We start from the raw sequence: 21,109 nt of genomic DNA on the forward strand, positions 1-21,109 counted from the left end.
CATCCTGCTTCAAAAGATGAGATACTACGGTTTTCGCGGCAAAGTTCTTTCTTTATTATCTTCTTTCTTACAGCATCGCACACAATTTGTCGATATTCAAAGACAACGCTCAGATATTAAACCAGTAGTTTCGGGTGTCCCTCAGGGGAGTATTTTAGGGCCCCTCCTGTTTTCAATTTATTTCAATGATATTTTTAATATTGACAAATCTGCTGGCTATATTATATACGCCGACGACACAAGTGTGTTTTTTTCTGAACAATCGAGCATCAATTTAGCCGATCGAGCAAACACAACATCAGGGCCTATAAACACTTGGGCAACGGAGAATGATCTAAAGATCAACGTTGTAAATACAAAAGCAGTCATCTTTTATCCACGTCAAAAAGATATTTGTATTCCATCCCTTGCAATAAATAACAATACAATTGAAGTGGTTCCCCATTTTAAAACATTAGGGCTAATTTTCTCAGAAAATGTGTCATGGGACGACCACATTACCTACCTCTCCGGGAAACTCTCGCGTATGACTGGCTATTGCCGTCGCTACTATTCATCTTTTCCCATCTCAGTTAACGTATTATTATACAATGCCCTGTTTTCCTCGGCTATGAATTATGGCGCGCTTGTCTGGGGAACCAAAACGCTTGATAATATTAATAAATTGTTGCGTTTACAGAAACGTGTTTTCCGCATTGTTGCAAAAGTCCCTCGGTATTCACATACAGCTGAATTGTTTAAGAAATTTAACATAATTGGTATAGAGTCTTTATATTCTTATAGGCTAATCCGTCATTACAAGTCGGAAATAATTAAACACGAGAATTCTTCAGCTGCACTTGCTACGAAATCCGGAAAAGTGGAAACTTGATGTATGCAGCAGAAATTACGGGAAACAATTAAATGTTGAAATGTCGTCTGCCAGCTATCCTGAACGAGCTGTCTAGTGAAGATAAGAAATGTACGTGGCAATATAGTGAGTTCTTTGTTTTGTTTGTGAAATAAGCACAGCTACAGCGATGTGTGTTATTTTGTTCTCGTTTTTTCTTCACTTTCTTGCCGTGCATTTTTTATTCTTAGCCACTTCTGTACACAACATTTTTCATGATCCGGAAACCTCAAGTTTGTTTGCCTTTTGTTATCTGCATTTTCTTTTTTTTTGTACACCTTTCTGCCTTGTGGGCAGCTGCGTTTTCTGCCAATTCACTCCCTGTATTTCATACATTCCGCGTTTTCCACTGTATGCCTTGTAAGGAGCACGGACCTCGTCAAGCCACCTTTGGCTTTTTGTCCGTGCCCCTAAGCATACCAGAATGCTTAAACAAACTGATTTGAGTTGATTTCATTTAACGAAGACAGATGTCGTCGCTTATTCTGACGAGCGAGGAGAGTATACCAGGCAGTGCTCTTTGTCAACCACGTCAGACCTCGACGAGGTGACGGCTACAGCTGTTCCGACCGATGTAAACCTGCACCTCTTGGCCAGTCAGAAACGCTGCGTGGAAAACCTCATCTATTCCTTCCGCGACTGTTCTGCGTCAACTTTCAAGGTGCGACAGACGCCGCTTGCCAAGCACCGAATTGTCGTTGCCGACGACCAAAGACCACTATTCCAGCGCCCTTATCGGGCGTCTTCAAAAGAACGTGACGCCATCCGCCGCCAAGCTGCAAAAAGGGCCCAGGACGACGTCATGCAACCATCCACGAGCCCCTGGGTGTCGCGTGTTGTACTCGTCACGAATAAAAATGCCACCTTCAGGTTCTGCGTGGATTACAGACGCCTCAATAACGTCACGAAAAAGGATGTGTACCCTCTGCCACACATTGATGACTCCCTAGACCGCCTGCGCCATGCCACCTACTTTTCGTCCCTTCACCTACGCAATGGGTATTGGCAAATAGAGGTCGACGAACGCGACCGAGAGAAGACCACCTTTATTACTCCTGACGTTTTGTACGAGTTTAAGGTGCTCCGTTTTGGCTTGTGCTCGGCCCCTACCACATTCCAACCAATTATGGACACCGTGCTGTCTGGCCTGAAGTGGCAGTCGTGCCTCGTATATCTCGACGATGTCGTGATCTTCTCTGACACGTTCGATAAGCACCTGAAACGTTTGCGTGCTGTTTTCGAGGCCATACGGTTCGCTGGTCTCCCTCTCAAGCCAGAAAAATGTGACTTTTCGTTTCATGGGCTGAAGTTTCTTGGTCACATTGTCAGCGCTCGAGGTGTTAGTTTAGACCTCGAAAAGACAGCAGCCGTAGCTGCCTTCCCCAAGCCAACAGACAAACGGGGCCTTCGCCGTTTCTTGGGCCTCTGCGCGTACTATCGCCGGTTTGTTCACAATTTCTCCACGCCTCTGACCCACCTGACAAAATGCGCTGAACCCTTCTTCTGAGCCCAGGACCAGGAAAGAGCCTTCACGGAACTCAAGTCCCGTCTCCAATGTACGCCCGTATTTGGCCACTTTGACGAAGAGGCCCACACGGAACTGCACACTGATGCCAGTAACGTTGGTCTGTGCGGTTCTTGTTCAGCGGCAGCATGGTCTAGAACCTAGTTGCAACAGGGCAGAAAACTGAACTAGTTGGTATATGTTCATGATGAAAAATCCAGGCGCTCACAAAAAACGACACTGAGGGGACACAGCGCTGTGTCCCCTCTGTGTCGTTGTTTGTGAGCGCCTGGATTTTTCATCATGAATGGTCTAGAACGCATGATTGCTTACGCCAGTCGCACTTTATCCCGCTCCGAAGTCAATTATTTCACCACAGAAAAGGAACGTCTGGCTATGCTGTGGGCAGTTACGAAATTTCTTCCGTGCTTGTGCGGCCACCTGCTTCGGGTCGTGAGCGACATTATTCACTGTTTGGGCATGCGAACCTGAAAGATCCCTCGGGGCGGCTTGCTGGATGGAGCCTTCGGTTACAAGAATTTGATGTGACCATCGTGCACAAGTCCGGTCAGAAACACAGAAATGCTGACTGTCTATCCCGCGCTCCTATTCCCTGCCCCACGGACGAGTCCGGCGACGATTCCGGTTTCGTCGGTACTGTCACCACGTCCACCCTTGCTCGCCAACAGCCGCCGCTCATCGAGTACCTAGAAGGAACCGCTCCATCTCCATCTCGACTCTTCAAGCGCGGAATGTCATCGTTTTTCTTGCGCGATGGTGTCCTCTACAAAAAGAACTACAGCCCAACGGGCACTCTCTGTCTCCTTGCAGTGCCTACAAAGCTTCGTGACGAAGTTCTGCGTGCGTACCACAACGATCTTCCTTCGGTCTACCTCGGGTTTTCCCGCACGTTGGCGCGCATACGCCACAAGTACTACTGCCCAGTTCTTTGAAACAGGTCAGCGATAAAAAATACAAACACACGGCGAGAGAACGACGACACGACAGAGATGAGCGCTACTAACAACTGGTTTTATTTTTCGCTCCAGGGTACATATTTAAAGCCTTATCACATCGCATCATGCGCACAACCAGGGGGCGTCAACATTTTATCATATCAAAAGTTAAGATACATATCTTGAGCATCACGTAACTGCAAGCCAAAAAGAATGAAAAGGAACACCAGTAATCGAAGCAATGAATCAGAGAAGAAAGAGAAACGGAAGAAAAGCAAAACGTGCTCATTTCTTTTTTAAACGCGTCTCAAGAAATACCCGCTCCGCGAAATATAACGTTAATGAAGCATCGCTTACGCACTGCTCTCGTTCTTTACTTATGTGGAAGGCCTCCAGCAACATTCTGGAGACTCTACTTGCGCTTCTGCCTAGGACCTTAGCTTCGTTCAACCGTGGCACACATTTGCGCATTTACCTTTTTTTAGCGCCGACCTGTTTCAAAGAAATGTTTAACCAACTAGCCCAGCACCAAGTATTACTACTGCCCAGGCTTACTGCGGTTGTCCACCGCCTTGTACGAACCTGTCGTGAGTGTCAGCGCCGGAAGACGCCGCCGACTAAAGAAGCCTCTAGATCTCCCGCGCCTCCCATTTCAACAGGTCGGCATGGACTTACTCGGCCCATTTCCGGCCTCTTCCATGGGTAACCGGTATATTTCTGTTGCCACTGACTACCTTAGCCACTGCTGTGAGACCAAGACCCTTCCCCGTGGTACCACCGCCGAAGCTGCACATTTTCTCATTCACAACATTGTGCTTCATCAGGAGCCCCAACAGTCGTATTAACTGACAGGGAACTACGTTTACGTCGGCACTTACGAGTGAGGTACTTCGACACAGTGGCACCAGCCATCGAAAGACTATAGCTTACCATCCGCAAACCAACGGACTGACTGAGCGGTTTAACAAGACAATTGCCGATATGACTTCTATGCATGTCGACGATGACCATGGGAACTGGGACCGTGTACTGCCTTACATCACATTCGCGTACAACACTGTGCTCCACAAAACGGCGCGTTTCACTCCGTTCCATTTAGTGCACGGTCGCGAAGCCCTGGCCATGCTGGACGCCATGCTTCCGGAGCCTACTCCGTCTTGTGTCGTGGGCGCTGACCAATTTGTTCGTGACGCCGCCGCTCGCCACCTTGCTCGACAGCGAATCCGGCGCCAACAACTGCGCTACACCGAGCGCTAGAACCTGCGCCGCTGGGAGGGATTTACACACCCGGTGACCAAGTCTGGGTGTGGAGCCCGATCCGTTTGCGAGGGTGCTCTGAGAAGCTGCTTCGCCATTACTTTGGTCCATACCAGGTGTTACGCTGCCTCAGCGCGGTGACCTACCAGGTGCTCCCTCCTGGAACGGTCCGGTTCTCTCGACAATTGACGTCCGAAGTCGTCCACGTGGCGCGAATGAAGCCGTATTACTCCCGTTAGCCCCTTTCCATGCAGACACTCGCCGCCGTTAACTTTCCGCCTTACGTGTCCCCCCCCCCTCCCCTCGCGTGCAGCATCGAGTCCATGCCTCTTGGTACGAAGGGGGGCAAGGTCACACTGAACGGATCGATGGATGGATGGATGGATGGATGGATGGATGGATGGATGGATGGATGGATGGATGGACGGACGGACGGGCGGGCGGGCGGGCGGGCGGGCGGATTGATGGATGGATGGTTGAGGCTGAACCCTTTAAATCGGGCGGTGGTTCAAGCCAACTAGCCATGACATGAAATTTTACTCGTCTTTATTTTAGCCACCAATCAGATACCCTTTGCTTGGTTACTTCTACCCGCTTAAAATCTCAAAATTAAAACTTTTTTCTTATTTTACTCTGATCTCACAGGAATAAACAAGAACTTGTACATTTTCCCGCCCCACTTCATCTGTAAACAATGTGATCACGAGCTGAAAGTTCTTGAAATGCGCTGTCGTAATGTTGTCTACCATAACTCATTTTTTACGCATGATTCCGCACACTGGAATAGGCTTAGCAAGAGCATTGGTGAATGTAAAACACGTTCAGAGTTTCTGTCTTTGTTGTCACGCAATCTGCTGTAGATAAATATCATCCCGTTTACTTCATATCTTTTGGCTGGCATTGCGCTTCATGCGATAGTGTCCCCTTTCCATTTCTGCGTTGTAATTTTGCACCGCGGTACACTGAAGGCAGTTTGCAGTCGAGATGACATCGATATTACGTATTTTGTTACTTTCTTGCTTTTACCAACTGTTCTTAGCTGTTTTAAGTTTCGTCACGTGTCCATTTTCCTCCAATTGTCCCCTCCTGCAATAATGCCCTTATGGTGCTGCAGGTACTTGTATAAATAAAACCTTTGGCTGATCGTGGACGGAAAACCAACAAAGATGATCCGGGTTCTTTATGAACCTTAGGTACAGAAACTAATTCACCTTCGTTTGGAACCTCACGCTAGAACATCAAGCCCAGCCCGCTATCCTTGAACAGCTTTACGATGTCAGTCACCGTACGTGCAGTTTTCACAGTCGCTGACAAATTAAGTAGTCGTCCACGTGTCGGAAGGTCTTTAGAAACACCCCATCCGAATTCCGAGCCCAGTTTTTGCCAACACAGCCTAATAACATGCTATAAAGAGCAGGAGCTACCCTATACCCTATGCACAGACCTGAACGCTGCACAAAGAAGCTGTTATGAGCAAACGCCGTTGACTTCGAATAAAACGACAGTATTTCCAGGAAAGCATGAAGGGAAATACCGCGTCTTTCAATAAAGGCCCTATCATCAATGTCTTCGATAATGCACGACTGGACGCACTTCATTAATTTGTCGTGGGCCACTGAATAGTTTCAGTCCTCATTATCTATGCTGAGGAAGACACTGCCCAGGGTTTTCGTCTTTCGAGGTACGTGACCACAGCTTCAGAGTTAATGCTATGCGGGTCGTCAATCTGCAAGGATCCTAAATTTGCTCTGCATATACCTTGACACAGCGTCCCGCAACAAGTTCTTCTCCGAAACGATGCACAGGAGGGTGCATCTTTCAAGCACTTCGAGCAGTTAAGCGCGCCATTGTTGCAGCTGCAGCAAGCGCCTGAACGGTTATTGACCGCTATTCTCAAGTGTTCTGTTTCGTCACCGGGATCGATCGAGTGGCGAGGTGGATAGTGAAAGCTTTTCACGTATCGAAAGCTGGACATTCGTGTATTAGTGAACTGTCGGGTAACCTATATTTAAGGGAGATAGAATTGAATTTTCAGAGGAGCGATTGAGACTTCCATGTTAATGTTTTCCTGTCTTAAGTCCGGCACATGGTGTGTGATTGCTGTCGGTTGTTGTTGGTTTTTGTGTATATATTGAAGCCTCTGAACAAAAAGCTTTAGTTGCAATATGCATTCTGTCCCCCTATTTTTGTCTTTGTTTGGTAGTGCTTGAATTTTCCGAAAAAGCCTAAATAAACTTGAGTTTTCTCACAATTAGAAATCACTTGCTGTTTGCACGTGCAGACATCAATTAATCTTTATAGCATGTCGCTTCTGTACATAACACCATTAACGACTATATTCTGCATGTTAACTTCTATTAAGCTTCACAGACACCCCGTTGAATCAGCTTACTTCTTGGAAGTCCGCCGTTCCACAAATAAGCCGTAAATGCTGATAGATTTTCAAACGCAACCATATTAGGGGACTGGGGATTTTGCGGTATTGCCGGTACGGGCAATGAGCTCGCAGAAGCCTAAACCGCCACGGGAACCGACAGTGCATATACGGTATAGGAAACTGTGCTGTGCTGAAACTCTACTGCCAAACGCAGCATTAGGGAGAGACGAGATTGACGCAGCCAACCATCGGCCGGTTGTCTGACAGGAAACTTAATGACGAGTTCCGGCGGGAGCTTCAGCAGCTAGTATCCACACATAATCCTAACAAGGACGTGACCACTTCGTTCTTACGGTTTAGAGCTTGTTAGGCCAGCACTTTAGCACTTTCTCATAGAAGTCTGTTGCTCCGTGCACGTGAAGATATCCAGCTCCCAACTTACCTTTGAAATCCGACTTGGTGTATTTCGCTTACCACTGTTGCTTTTCGTTTTGGCAAAGCAAGTGGAAAATACTTCTCATCCAACCATTAATCACCGTTCCACAGTTTTCTTTATAGGTGCGTCACCCGCAGACCTTACAAATGCCAAACCCAGGGAAGGCCTTCTTGGGACACCTAATAGGTCACCACTACACCGTGGTGGCCACTCTTATGCCACCGTTTTTATTTAATATGAGCTGTTTACAGACACCTTGAATCTGCTCCCCCCAAAATAACCTAAGACTATGAATTAACAATATTTGAAATGCTCCGCATGCATACAAACTATGTAAGCCTGTCGAGCAAATGACGGGTTTAGTAGTGCACCTAAAGCTTTGTCCTTATACGGGGTGTTTCAGGAAAGCCCCGCCAATGATTGAAATGCGCTGCATGGCTATAACATATGTAAGCGTATCGAGCAAATGACTTGCTTAGTAATGCACCAAGCGTTTTGTCCTTATACGGGGTGTTTCAGCAAAGCCACGACAATGGTTTTTGAAATAGACGTTTTTTTTTATCAAGTAAAAAGATGCTTTTTGCGGCATAATAATACCAGAAATGGCGAACCTAAAAATATATTTAAGTTTAATGATAGGAAGAGCAAAGAGGTCGGCTATCTGGCTGGATATCTGGCCTGCTGCTCTGCACTCGGGAAGGGGAAGGAGAAGAAAGAGGGTCGTGCTGGGCTACGATGCCGTGAGAAGAGAGATGAGAGTATGTGCACGCACATTTGCTGGCATCACAACCTTGAGTCGAGGCCCGTGTCGCTCAAAAAACAGAACAACTCCGGCCCCGAATTGCCTGCATTCCTTTTGCAACTCTGAGCCCAAGTGTATGGCAGTAAGTCTTTCGAGAGCAGCCTGCTGTCTAAGCACTTCAAGGAAGCAGCCAACTTTGGTTTTTCGCGTGCATATTGTGGACACACCCCTAGTATATTGCCGCGAATATCTGCAGTATTGTTCGTTTTTCCAATCTGCCGCCACACCACTTTATCGCTTTGTTTGCGATGCAAGACGCGACTACATTTATCTCGATTGAACGCAGTCAGGCAGAGCTGATTCTACGTTGTTCCGAAATGTTCCGCGGTACAAGAAAGGTCTCCCAGCCCCCATAGGGGAAACTAAAGACAGCAACCTCTGGAGGTGAGGTTGCTCACGAGCGAAACGCCGAAGATCCTCCACCGACCACGCCCCATGAAGACGCTGTACCAGCGACGCTGGTCCTCTTCTCTGGTCCTTCCGTGCGGCTCCTCTCTGCCCCAGCATCCTATCGCGGGCAGGACCGAGATGGCCGCATGACATGCCCGTCGCTGAGCTACGTGGGCTTGTGTGTGTGACGGCGCGCGTTCCACAGCCATGCAATTTTTCAATGACGAGTGCGATAGCTAAAATTAGCTGTGCCACAGCCCCGATTATAATTGCTTTCCGAAATTCTAAAAATTGATATGATACGACTATGGCTAGTCGAATGGATGCGTTAACTGATGAGGTGCGACAGCTCCGTGCGGAAAACGTGCTCCTGCGTGAGGCTTTGAATGGCCTAAGTGCGTCTGTTCGTACCGTCAGCCAGAGTGAGTGCTCGCATTTTGTCTGCTCGGAATCTCCCAGCTACGCTTCAGCCGTGGCGGCAAATCCGCCTGCTGGAATGTCGGCCCCTCCATCGAAGCCTCCTGCTCAGGACCAGAGTACTCATCTGCAACGCCCGTCGAAAGCGGTGAGCCAACCACCTCGGCCTCGAGCAACGTTTGGCACAGCTAAGCAGTCCATGCTTAAAGTAGCGCCCAGACTACCGGCGAAGAAAAGCTTATTTGTTTCTCGTCTGGACCCGACAACAACGGCGTCGGACATACAGGAACTTTTGGCGGACACAGTAGGTGACAAGGTTGTTACTTGCACAAAACTGAAAACTAAGTACGATACATATTGCTCCTTTCACGTTTCTATGGATGAGCATTTATTTGAACTTGTGAGCAAACCGGAAGTGTGGCCTGATGGTTGCGTATTTCGCCCTTTTTATGGAAAGCTGTGGTCTTCACGGCGCTTTGATGACCCTAATGGTGCTCTAACTACATCCGAAAATGGCTCAGGAAATTAAGCTGTATTACCAAAACACGAGAGGGCTGCGAACTAAAAGGGAAGCTCTCTTCGCGAATGCATACGAATGTGAGTACGACATTATGTGCCTGACGGAAACGTGGCTAAACTCATCATGTTCAAGTGCGTGTTATTTCTCAGATGAATACACTGTTTTCAGGGCCGATAGGGTGTACTCTGACAAGATTAAATACGGGGGCGGAGTTCTGATAGCCTGCCGTTCTGTGCTAAATGCATTTAGGTGACCAGACCTAGAGACATACGAAGAATGTGTGTGGTTGGAAATTCCAACGTGTGACAAATCGCACTATCTAGTCGGCTGTTACTACTTTCCACCAAATTCTGCTCCTAACGTTTTTACCGATCATTTTTTGGATATTGGGGAAAAAATTGATTTTTTGAAGTACAAGGTTCACATCTACGGGGACTTTAATCTTCCTAAGGTCGATTGGTCCACTGGTTTGGTCACTAGTGACTGCACAGCAACTCGAGAAAAAGCCGAATGTTTAATTGATTTTAGTAATTTTCATGGTTTATATCAATTTAATACAATGAAGAACTGTGCTGGAAACATTTTAGACCTAATTTTATCTAATGTGCCTCTTTTTGGCGTGCAAGCGGTGCGCGATCCTCTTGTTCTAGTAGACAAATATCATTGCCCGTTTACCTTGTCGTTCTTCTTGTCGTTTCGTGCAGTGCGTGAGATGGTGCCAGAAAAATTTAGATACGCGTATGGCAATTACTTTAGGCTGTACAATGATCTTCTGGCCTACGACTGGTCAGAATTGCTTGAGACTGAGGATGTAAACACAGGCGTTGAGCTACTTACATCAACTGTACAAGGTATAATGAAAAAATGTATACCTCACCGTAAATCGAAGAAGTGTAGATTTCCATGCTGGTTTTCGCACGATTTGAGACATTACTTGAAGAAAAAACAGAAGTATCACAAACTCTACATGAAATCAGAAAGTGAATATTGGTACCAAAGATATTCATTGTGCAGAAAAATTGTGAAAAAACTGATTGCACGTGATGAAGCCGACTACCACAGACTTCTCGAACAGAACTTTAAAAAGGAACCAAGCAGTTTTTGGGATTTTGTGCGCAAGCAAAGAAATGATAAGGTTAGTGCTGCTGTGATAAAGACGCGCGATGGCATCTGTTTTAAACATCAAGATGTGTGCCAAGCTTTTGCTGATCATTTCAGCTCTTGTTTTGTGCGCCATGATAACAAAACTGCTGTTATCACTCTTGAAGACAGCGCTGACTGTTTAGCTTATGATATTGTCACCGAGCATGAGGTTCTTTCGGTGATTCAGAAACTTAAGCCAAAACTTTCAACAGGAATTGATGAAATTCCCAGCTTCATAATCAAAGGATGCGCTGACATTTTCGGCCCTGTTTTGGCGCATTTGTTCAACTTATCGTTGCGAACTGGTGTTTTCCCTCGTCATTGGAAGTTGTCAGTAGTTGTTCCTGTATTCAAGTCTGGCGATGCTTGTGATGTAAACAACTTTCGTCCTGTGTCACTAATTTGTTCTTTTGCGAAAGTTTTTGAAATGATTATGTGCGAACGCACGGGCTCATACTTCAAACAGAAGATCTCGATTCTGCAGCATGGTTTTTTGAAAGGTCGCTCTGTGGAAACGAATTTATGCAGCTTTCTTGATTATACTGGGCCACATGTATTTAATCGTGGTCAGGTAGATGCAGTCTACTTTGACATGACTAAAGCTTTCGATATGGTTTCCCATGAGGTACTTCTGATGAAGATGGAAAGATACGGACTTTGCCCCATATACTGCAGGTGGCTCAAAAGCTACCTTGGCAGCCGCCGTAACATGGTACGATTTTCCGGCTGTGTGTCCAACGAATTTCTGTCATCTTCGGGAGTGCCTCAGGGCTCCAACTTAGGACCGCTGTTGTTTTTAGTGTTTATTAATGATTTGCCGTTACATGTCAAGAACTCGAGAATTTTGCTCTTCGCAGATGATTTCAAATTATTCCGTAATATTGGAGATATTGAGGACTGCCGCCAATTGCAAGCTGACATTAACAACGTTGAGAATTGGTGTTTGATGAATCGCTTAAAACTGAATATTAAGAAGACTTCCGTTCTGTCTCTAACTAGGAAACGCGACACAGTTACGTTTGATTACACACTTTTGGCGGGTGAGATTTCTCGCGTGGCTCATGTACGAGACCTTGGTGTTGTTGTTGATTCAAAGCTTGATTTTAGACTGCATGTAAATTCAATTGTGTTACGCGCATTGAGGCATATTGGTCTTATCTCTAGATTAACAAAAAAATTTCGACGGCACGAATGTCTACGCACTCTATACTGTGCCCTTGTGAGACCGCGTCTTGAGTTCGCGTCAGTAGCCTGGAATAGCGTATCTGTCGCCTATTGCACGAAAATTGAAAATGTCCAGCGTAAGTTCATACGCATCTATTATGATAGATATATTGGTCGCCGTCGTTTCTACGACTATGATTCTCTCTTGGCAGACCTCAATATGTCTACCCTTGGCGACAGGCGACGCATACGTGACATGCAGTTTCTGCAAAACGTCGTGCGCGGTTACATTAACTGTGGGACCTTACTGATGTCGCTGAATTTTCGTGTGCCGCATGCAAAAGCTGCAAAATGTTTCGACACATTTTATCCCGATTTGCACGCCATCTGTCCAATGACTCGTTTACAAATCTTATATAACAAAACGTTTAATGACATGGACATATTTGCCTAATTGTTGTTTTCGTGCCTGCTTTTAAATCTTTTGAAGTGATGTTTTTGATGTATCTGACCTAGTGTGCGCTCGTTTAGGCCACTTGGCTGTTGAGGCACACTCAAATAAACATATCTATCTATCTATCTATCACTAGTGGTCAGCTGCAAATCTTTGATTCCAACCAAGATTCTTGGCTACAATAAGTAAAAGTGTTAACTAATAGGAAATAGTAAACAATAAACCAATGGTCACGACTGACCTGTTTTCAGAAATTTCGCAGCATTTGTGTTACTATGCCTCAAAATTTGTCTAATCTACAAAAAAGTTAAAAAATTCCGAATTGGTTTTCATGAAACATTTGGTACGCTTGCCATTCTGCAGTAGATGTAGATCAGAGAGGCCTTCATCTGCCTGGCGAGGCTGTACCGATTATTTCCCGCCGCAGTGGCTTACTGGTTCTTGCGTTCTTCTGGTGATCCTACATTTTTGGGATTAAATTCTGGCCGACCCAGCCACATTTCGATACAGCCGAAATGCAAATAGATAATGCAGATGCTTAAGTCACTTTAATAGAGGAATGCCACAGTAGTTTCGCCTCATACAGTGTTGTCACTCTCATCGTATCTCTAATAAACACGCATAAAGACGCTGTGAGTGAGTCCGCCGAGAACGTGTTCCATCCAGATTGCCTCACTGTTCCCGGTTGCGAGGTCGCACCCCCACCCCTTTTTTTAATAATAATGATAATAATTGGTTTTTGGGGAAAGGAAATGGCGCAGTATCTGTCTCATATATCGTTGGACACCTGAACCGCGCCGTAAGGGAAGGGTAAAGGAGAGAGTGAAAGAAGAAAGGAAGAAGAGGTGCCGTAGTGGAGGGCTCCGGAATAATTTCGACCACCTGGGGATCTTTAACGTGCACTGACATCGCACAGCACACGGGCGCTTTAGCGTTTTTCCTCCATAAAAACGCAGCCGCCGCGGACGGGTTACCCCTTTTTTTCCATTTTTGAATTTTCGCGACATGCTCGCTTGACTTCGTGACGCCATCGCCGTCTCGGTGAATCAGACTTTTGTAGCTAACGCAAGACGCGAAATCGCATGATGTGTTGCGCCACGCAGGACCCGGACTATTAAGTTGTATTAATTTAACTGAACCTGCCATGGAGGACAGGTTTCGATGACGTCATAAGGTCACGCGTCCTTGTGACGTCATAATCCTCTCGACCAATCAGCGACCTTTGTGACTAACCTAGGGCACGGAATCGCATGATGTGAAGTGTAATGCGGTGGCATTAAAAAATTCCCGTGTGCTGTACAATGTCAGTACACCTTAAAGAAACGCAGGTGGTCGCAAATAATCCGTAGGTAACCATTACGGTGTCCCTCAAAGCATATATGCCGGTTCAGTTATTAGATCTTAAGTACAACAAATAATTCTATACTTTATGGTAGTAAAGATGTGCTTTTCGCATTCTATTTTTTTCTTTAGCGCCAGTAAGGAAGGGTTCGTTATTTGCTATTTCTGGAGTACGCATATGCGTAATATATCCGCATTAACTTGATGTTAGGAGCAACCTTGACCTTGAAAGGTGGGGACAGAAGCCCCGACGATTGTTGTCGCTTTAGCTTCTGCCCGTGGAGCGAATCCTGTACGATGCCTGATAAAAAATAAAGAACATGTAGCTCTCTCATTGCCGAATAACAGCGCGGGCTGGCATACCACGCAGCGTAAGGGACCAATAGGATGCGTAAATGAGGGCAGACCTCGGTAATGGCGCAGTAGATCAAACCCTGATAGTTGTATGAAAAATATCGGCTGTAACTAGGGGTCATGGACGCCCTGGAAATTAAGCTTCACGTCTTAACATCTGTGGCAGCATATGTTTCTGAGGGTTCTATTCCTGCACGTGGCCCTGGAAACTTGATACACATACCTTTCACTGGCGCTCCGATATGGCTGCTGAGCATAGAAACTTAGTTGGGGAATGCACTGCTGCAAAACATGTAGAAGCAATTTCTTTACCCGACACATTTTAGAAAAAACCGTATGCTTTCTTACCAATCAGTGGCCTCTGACGAGCCCTTCTTTTCTCTTGTAGGCTTGAAAGGGGACGATTATTTTTTCTAACAAGAAACAATGATTGAAGAGTGAGTTCCCAATTTCCTTTTTTTAAAGCTCATGTGAGAACAGAAACGTTGTGTGCTAACCTGCCTTCACGCAATCAGCCCAATCCCCAAGATCGGCAAGCTTTAAGGTGCCATGGAAAGATATGAGTTGTGCACCCGCGCAAGCAATTCGCGGGAGCCGGTGATAAATCGAGTGATCTGATGATTGACATGGCTTCAGAAAGCGACACCACGTCTCGTTGCCAGGCGCTTTCTCGACTCAATTCAAACGAGTCTCCGTGACGAAAGCGGCTTGGACGATATGAGATGATGCTTCTTTTGGTAGCTTATCGAAAGCGGGCCCTGACGACGTAGGATATACCCCCTGTTTCCATCTCGGCGCGGTAAGACGCAGGCGCACGCTGTCGACCAGAGGAGCACCTAGCGGGACCAGTGCACGCACATGACAAATGCTGCTTTCAATAGCGCCTCTTTTACTCGCGCTCCCTTCGAATGCATTCCTGCTGTCGAGCGCATTGTCAAATAACCCTGTTGGTGGCAGCATAGCAGGAGACAACGGACCACAGAACAACATCACAGGGCGTATGTCGTCCGTCCTCATTTGCGCAATTTATCGCCGTGACTCGATGCCAACGTACCAAGCCCAGGATATATCTGAGCTTATTTACACTGCTCTTCACGATGCACGTGTCGCCACGGCGATAAAGGACCAAGGTTCCCGACGACGAGGCGGCTGTGGCGGGGAATTCGGATCACTTTCCGAGGGACGCAATGATCACGGCGTGCATCATGTGCCTGGTGCTAATGATCCCGATCACCTACGCTCTGCTCTACATGCTGTACACGGGTGAGTATTTCAGCCAGATCAATGCCAGCCATGCTAGCTGGGTCGATGTCCGTCATAATTTCGAACCACCGATGTATATAGAGCAAAAACGCACACGGCGCTAACGCGCTCTGGTGTGTCCATGTACTAGAGAAATAAACACTGCGGTTTTTTGCCCTGCCTTTGACTGAATAATTGGAACCCATATTTTTATCACGCCCCTAATGGGAGCTGCCTTTCCCGAACTAAATGGCTGATGTTCCCAGGCGTACATTAAACATTTTTGATAGGCGAACCGGGTTTTGCGTTAGGACACAATAGGACTACGTAGGCAGCACCTAAGGCGCTACCGTTGTACCCTTGTAAATACAAGTATACCGATTTAATTTATTGTGTTCGTTTCAGTCGGCAAATGAGTTTGGGTTCTTATGAATTGCAACGTGTCTTAGATTCTGAGAGGCACGTTCCAAAAGAAGCTGTAGATTGTTACAATACACGTTCTTTCGGAGTGTTCTATAGTCCTTTTAAGCATGGATTATACTGTGTAACTTTCAGAACAAGACATGTAGTACGCTTAGCAGACATAAGAGTGCACGGAATAAGGAAACAGGTCCGACCTGTTCTGAGCGCAAGCGGTAGGTGTAGACTTAACGACATGCGGTACATTTCACTTAATATTTTCAATATGTCGCCTAAGGGCCGAATAGGGCGCCCGCAAACATGACTTATGCCATAAATTTACTCGGTAGCACACATTGTTATGCTTATAGTTATTGAGGTGGCAACGCTAAGTTGCACCTGGCTTATTGCACCTAGAGGGAGAGATAGGGGGGTTTATTGACGAGAAAAGCAGAGAGGTTGGCCTGAAAAATAAATATCTGGCCTGCTACTCTGCACTGGGGAATGGGAAGAGCAGAATGATGATGATGATGGCTGGAGGCACGTGAAAAAAATACATAATAATAATAATAATAATAATAATAATAATAATAATAATAATAATAATAATAATAATAAAACAAGGCACACTTTCTAACATCACAAACGCGAGGCAAGGTCCGTGTCGCTTAAAAGGCGTGAGAGCGCTCGCGTTGCCTGTACAGTTTTCAAACTATCTGGCCAAGCGCCGAGGATCAAATCCTCCGAGAGGAGCCTTGTGTCCATAGATTCAAAGCAGATGCGAGCATGAGTCTTTCACGTGCATATGCTGGACACGCCACTAAACATGTTCTGTAGTCTCTAGCAAGACATGTAGTACAGTCCGTGGAGTCCGCTTGTCCTATTATGTGCAAGTACTTGCGCTTGAAGGCGACGTTTAAACGTAATCTATGGATTATGCACGCAATAGGGCATGGAATTCCGCGAGGAACATAAAAGGTCATCGCAGGGTCTATACATTTAAGGCGGATGTGTCCAGTGTCTGGCAGGTGCCAGTACCTAGCCATCGCACTCCTCATTGATTCCGAAAGGAGACAAGTGGTGTCCGGTCTAGAAAACAGCACAGCTTGTACGCAGGTCACTGCTGAAGGCTTCAGCGTCGGTGGTCTCATTTCCATCGAGTCCACAGTGTCCAGGGATCCACTAGAACACTATACGGTGGCCTTTTTCCTGAGCAAATGACAGGAGACTACTGATATCAAGAGTCAGAGCTTGGTAGGTGGTGTGGCGTAGGAAGCATCCCAAAATTTGTAGCGCAGGTTTACAGTCAGTGAAAACGCACCACTCCTGAGCAGAGATGGGCATCCTAACGAGGGCGAACCCTCATGAGGGCGTCCTCACCCTCACCTCATGAGGATTTCACTCTGTGAGGTGAGGGTGAGGAAAGATCCGTGAAAGATTTATAGCTTTCCTTTGTAGCCGTATGGACGCGCCCTAATGGATGGCAATGAGTAATTCTTTTACATCTTGTGGGATTCACAACCTCAACCTCAACCTCAAATTAAAGAATTAAAGCACTAAATTAAAGGCGAAATTATCCGGAACGTACTTGAAACGAAACTCACCTTTGTGTCCATTTTGTGTCCATTATGGAGGGTACGGCCGCTAGTGGTATCGGTAAACGGCATCGATGGAATGTATAGCTAAAACGTAGCATTTCAAGGTATCGCTAAACGCGAATTTGCCGCTGTGAAGATTATGCAATTATCAACGATGAATTCGTTACGCCTCTTGTACCACATGATGTTGGGTGCCAGTGGGTCCCACATGGGCAGTAAGCGCTGACGCTGCCCCTCAGACGCCTTCATCGACCCCCTGTGGGAAACATGTGGGCCAACTAAAATTGGGATTGCCGCTGTTGAGCCTATATGGGTCCGATATAAGTACTGCAAGACCTAATAAGCTCGAATTACCGTACCGGTTCCTTGTCGAGAATTTAAGGGGAAATTGAACGGACATGTGGAATCCATGCGGGGAAAAACGACCCATGGCAAATCAGGCCGCCAGCGCAAAAATCATTGTTGATTCTACAACTGCAGTGGCGGGGCTGGAGAGCAGGCATGCCTGCATGCTTCCCACTGCTTCAGGGCGGACTGAACGTGAATGTGGGCTTTACACATGAAAAAAACCCGGCATGTTCTAGTTGGGCTTCTTACCAGAAATCTGTTGGTTTCTCATCGGCCGTACCGGAGCTAAACTAACCGGCGTGCCGGCATCCCATTGTCATTAAAATCTTTTAAATGGCTCGCTGAAAGACTCCAAACGGCCATGTGTATGGCCTTCGTCTTTGTCTTTGTCGAGAGCCCACAGTAATTTGCTTCTAAGCCGCAGTGCGAGCCTCTTGTAGAATCTGTGGAAGACCTAACTTTTCCACAGAGAAAGACCGGGGTGCCTAGCTGGTACGTTGAATAGATTTGGAAACTTGGAAGTGCATAACGAGCCGCACGGTGTGGCCCAGAAACAAACCCTCTTGGGCTCAACTTTTGACAAAGGGTGTGATTATGGCACCATCGTCTTTTGCCAAGCTCGGTTCCTTTACACCATAGGGGCACTCGGACACACCATTTATATATATTCGTTGTACCCTCAGGCGCCGTGTATTTACAGAAGTGAGTGGGTTTAAACAAACGCGGCAAACGCAATGCATGAAAATAAGTGCATACTAAAAATCGAAAATAAACAGGATTTATACCCCTGTCACACGGGCACTTGTAAGGCCTTAGGAATTGAGGTCATTTGCCTGAAAGGCGCGTGACGCGCATCTACACGGCAAAGCGTCGAGACCTTGGCGAAAAAGGTACGTAGTCGCTTAAAGTTGCTTAAAGTTGCTTAAAGGAGCAACCCAGACGGCAGCGCCAGCTAGCGAGCTCGAAGAATAAAAAATCGACGCAATTTTTAGTTTTTAAAGCGTAAGAAATATATAATTTATCCTATTTAATGGTTAATTTTGCGTTACAGTGCACTTACCCGTAGAGGCGGCTATGACTTAAGACATCTACACTACTAAGAAAGGACTTGAACACTTTTCAGCAGCCGCATCGACAACCACGTGCTTGCGCTTCTCGCTTTGCTGTTTTTTCTTCGTTTGCTCTTCATGGCAATTACACACTTCGTTCTAGCGTCTTGCGGTTCGTCGCTCATGATTACGACAGCACGCTAATCAGGCACAACCTAATTTCTTTGAAATACGCACAAGGACATAAGCAACAAAGCACGCTTCTCACATACAACGAGGAGCCGAATGGAAATGTGCGCCTACCGTGGTCGGACCGGGAACGATGAAAAAAAAAAGAAACTTTTGTTTCAAGATATCCGTTTCTCACCGTCAGACCGTTCGTTTATTATCGTGATAGCTACTTTTTCAAACATAGAAGAAAACACTCTTATCCTCTTAGCTGAAGTGCTACCGTCTGTATTTATTTCATAATGTTACTAGCGCCGCTTCACACACAGCGGTGACTTTTGGCATTCACGAAGGCCGCGTTCTAGCTCCTTTGGATTTGCCGTGTAGCAGCGCCGCTCCTCCTTTTCGGTTTTCCTCCTTTAGTGCAATAAGACAACTTAACGGCAAAGGCCGTGAAGAAGTCCCGTGTGACAGGGGTATTAGTCAAAAAGAAATGCACGAAGAAGGCTGAAACATACATACAAAGAAGAAGGCACATTTTTGTAGCGCTAAAGTCACTCTTTTACCGCTTAAATAACTGAACAAAAGATGATTAAAAAGAGCATGTAGTCAGAAATGCAAACGATGTCTGCGGAAGGTGGCTCCAATCAGTAGATGTATGAAGGATAAAAGAATATAAGAACGCGTTTGTGCAACAAACCCCCATCTTGGGCCTATGCAATCATGATCCTTACCAGATCGATAGTATCTCTAATAAATAAATTAACAATGGGTACAACCAACCTAGTGGGAATGATCAACACGCTATGAGCGATAATGAAATGACTGCGTAAAGAATGCTGATGGTAGATTTTGTGAAATAAACACAGACGAGTAAGTTTTCACCGCAGTTACACGATGGGTAAAGATAGGCTGGTTCTTTTACGTGATGAGATGCTTGGAGTGCTGCTATAGTTACAGAGAACAAAACGGATAAAGTTGTTGTGAACTAGTTCCAGTGCGGAAATGTAGCATGACTGGTGTGGGTCCCAAATAAAGGCAGCGCATACTAAACGCGAACTCGGGACTAATAAAGTAGTAGTGTTAATTGAGAGGAGTTTTAATGAAATTACGACGCAGATCACCTAATGTGCGATTAGCATTGACAGTTATTGTTTCGCTGTATGTTTTTAATTTGTTTTAAGGTAGTGAGCACGCCTAAGTATGATTATGATTAAACTGAAGCAAGTCGAACATCGTTAAGTGAGTACAAAGGACTTGTACTCTATCTTCAAATATTCATAAGTTTGAATTCATTAGGATTATGTTTCGTTTCCCACTTGCCACACCAGTAAATAATACTATTTAAATAAGATTTTAGGGCCACTTTGCCACTGCCAGTCCTAATTATGCAATAAATTGCACATATTCATTAAAAATGATTAGCCTAGAGATGTATAGGAGACAATCACAATTAGACAGATTTTTAACATAGATTAGAAAGTGCAGTTTAGATAATGTACTGGGGGCACGCCACCGCAACGATGCAGGTCACACGAATGCCGTTTTTCACGCAGGCCTTACTCATATGGATTACCACGCTGCCGGGCTGTCAAGGCAGCTGTTACAACCTGGACATGGATTCCGACGTTTGGCAGCAAGCTGACTTCATGGACAACGAATGCGACGCCGTCCAGTACCCGCTTGTTTCAACCTTTCCCCATCTGGCGAACCGTTTCCGCATCTGGCAACCAGGAACTACGGTCAGCGCCACCGCATTGATTGGAGTACAAATACCGCCATCACACTGCGATCACTCGGGGCACGCCACCGCAACGATGCAGGTCACACGAATGCCCTTTTTCATGCAGGTTGGTTAATTACCAATTTCAATTTGCATTCGCTCTGATAACGCGTTTTTGGTTGCGGTGTCGTGCCCCATCGACGCTGACTGCAGTTTGCGAAAGTTCTTGTGCACTTCATGTTACCAGTGTATCAACGCCTATGTCGTTTGCCTAATGCTTGTGCTAGCCGGTGATGTGGAATTGAACCCAGGACCCCCAGAGAATAACGCACCTAACCCGTCCCTCGAGTCAATTGCCTTGGCTATATCCCGCATTGAATGCACTCAAAATACTATGCTTAGTGAACTAGCGTTGATTCGGGCTGCTCAGTCGAAGGTCGAGGTTTCAATATCCAGCTTTTCGGTGCGAGTTGACGCCCTGGAACAAATCACGAGCTCTAATCAGTTAAGTAGCCCGAGTTTATCAGCCGATCCTGATATGGCTAAACTTTCATCCGACATTAAGCTACTTTCAGATA

Source organism: Amblyomma americanum, chromosome 3 (assembly GCF_052857255.1).
Source record: "Amblyomma americanum isolate KBUSLIRL-KWMA chromosome 3, ASM5285725v1, whole genome shotgun sequence".
Taxonomy (NCBI): domain Eukaryota; kingdom Metazoa; phylum Arthropoda; class Arachnida; order Ixodida; family Ixodidae; genus Amblyomma; species Amblyomma americanum.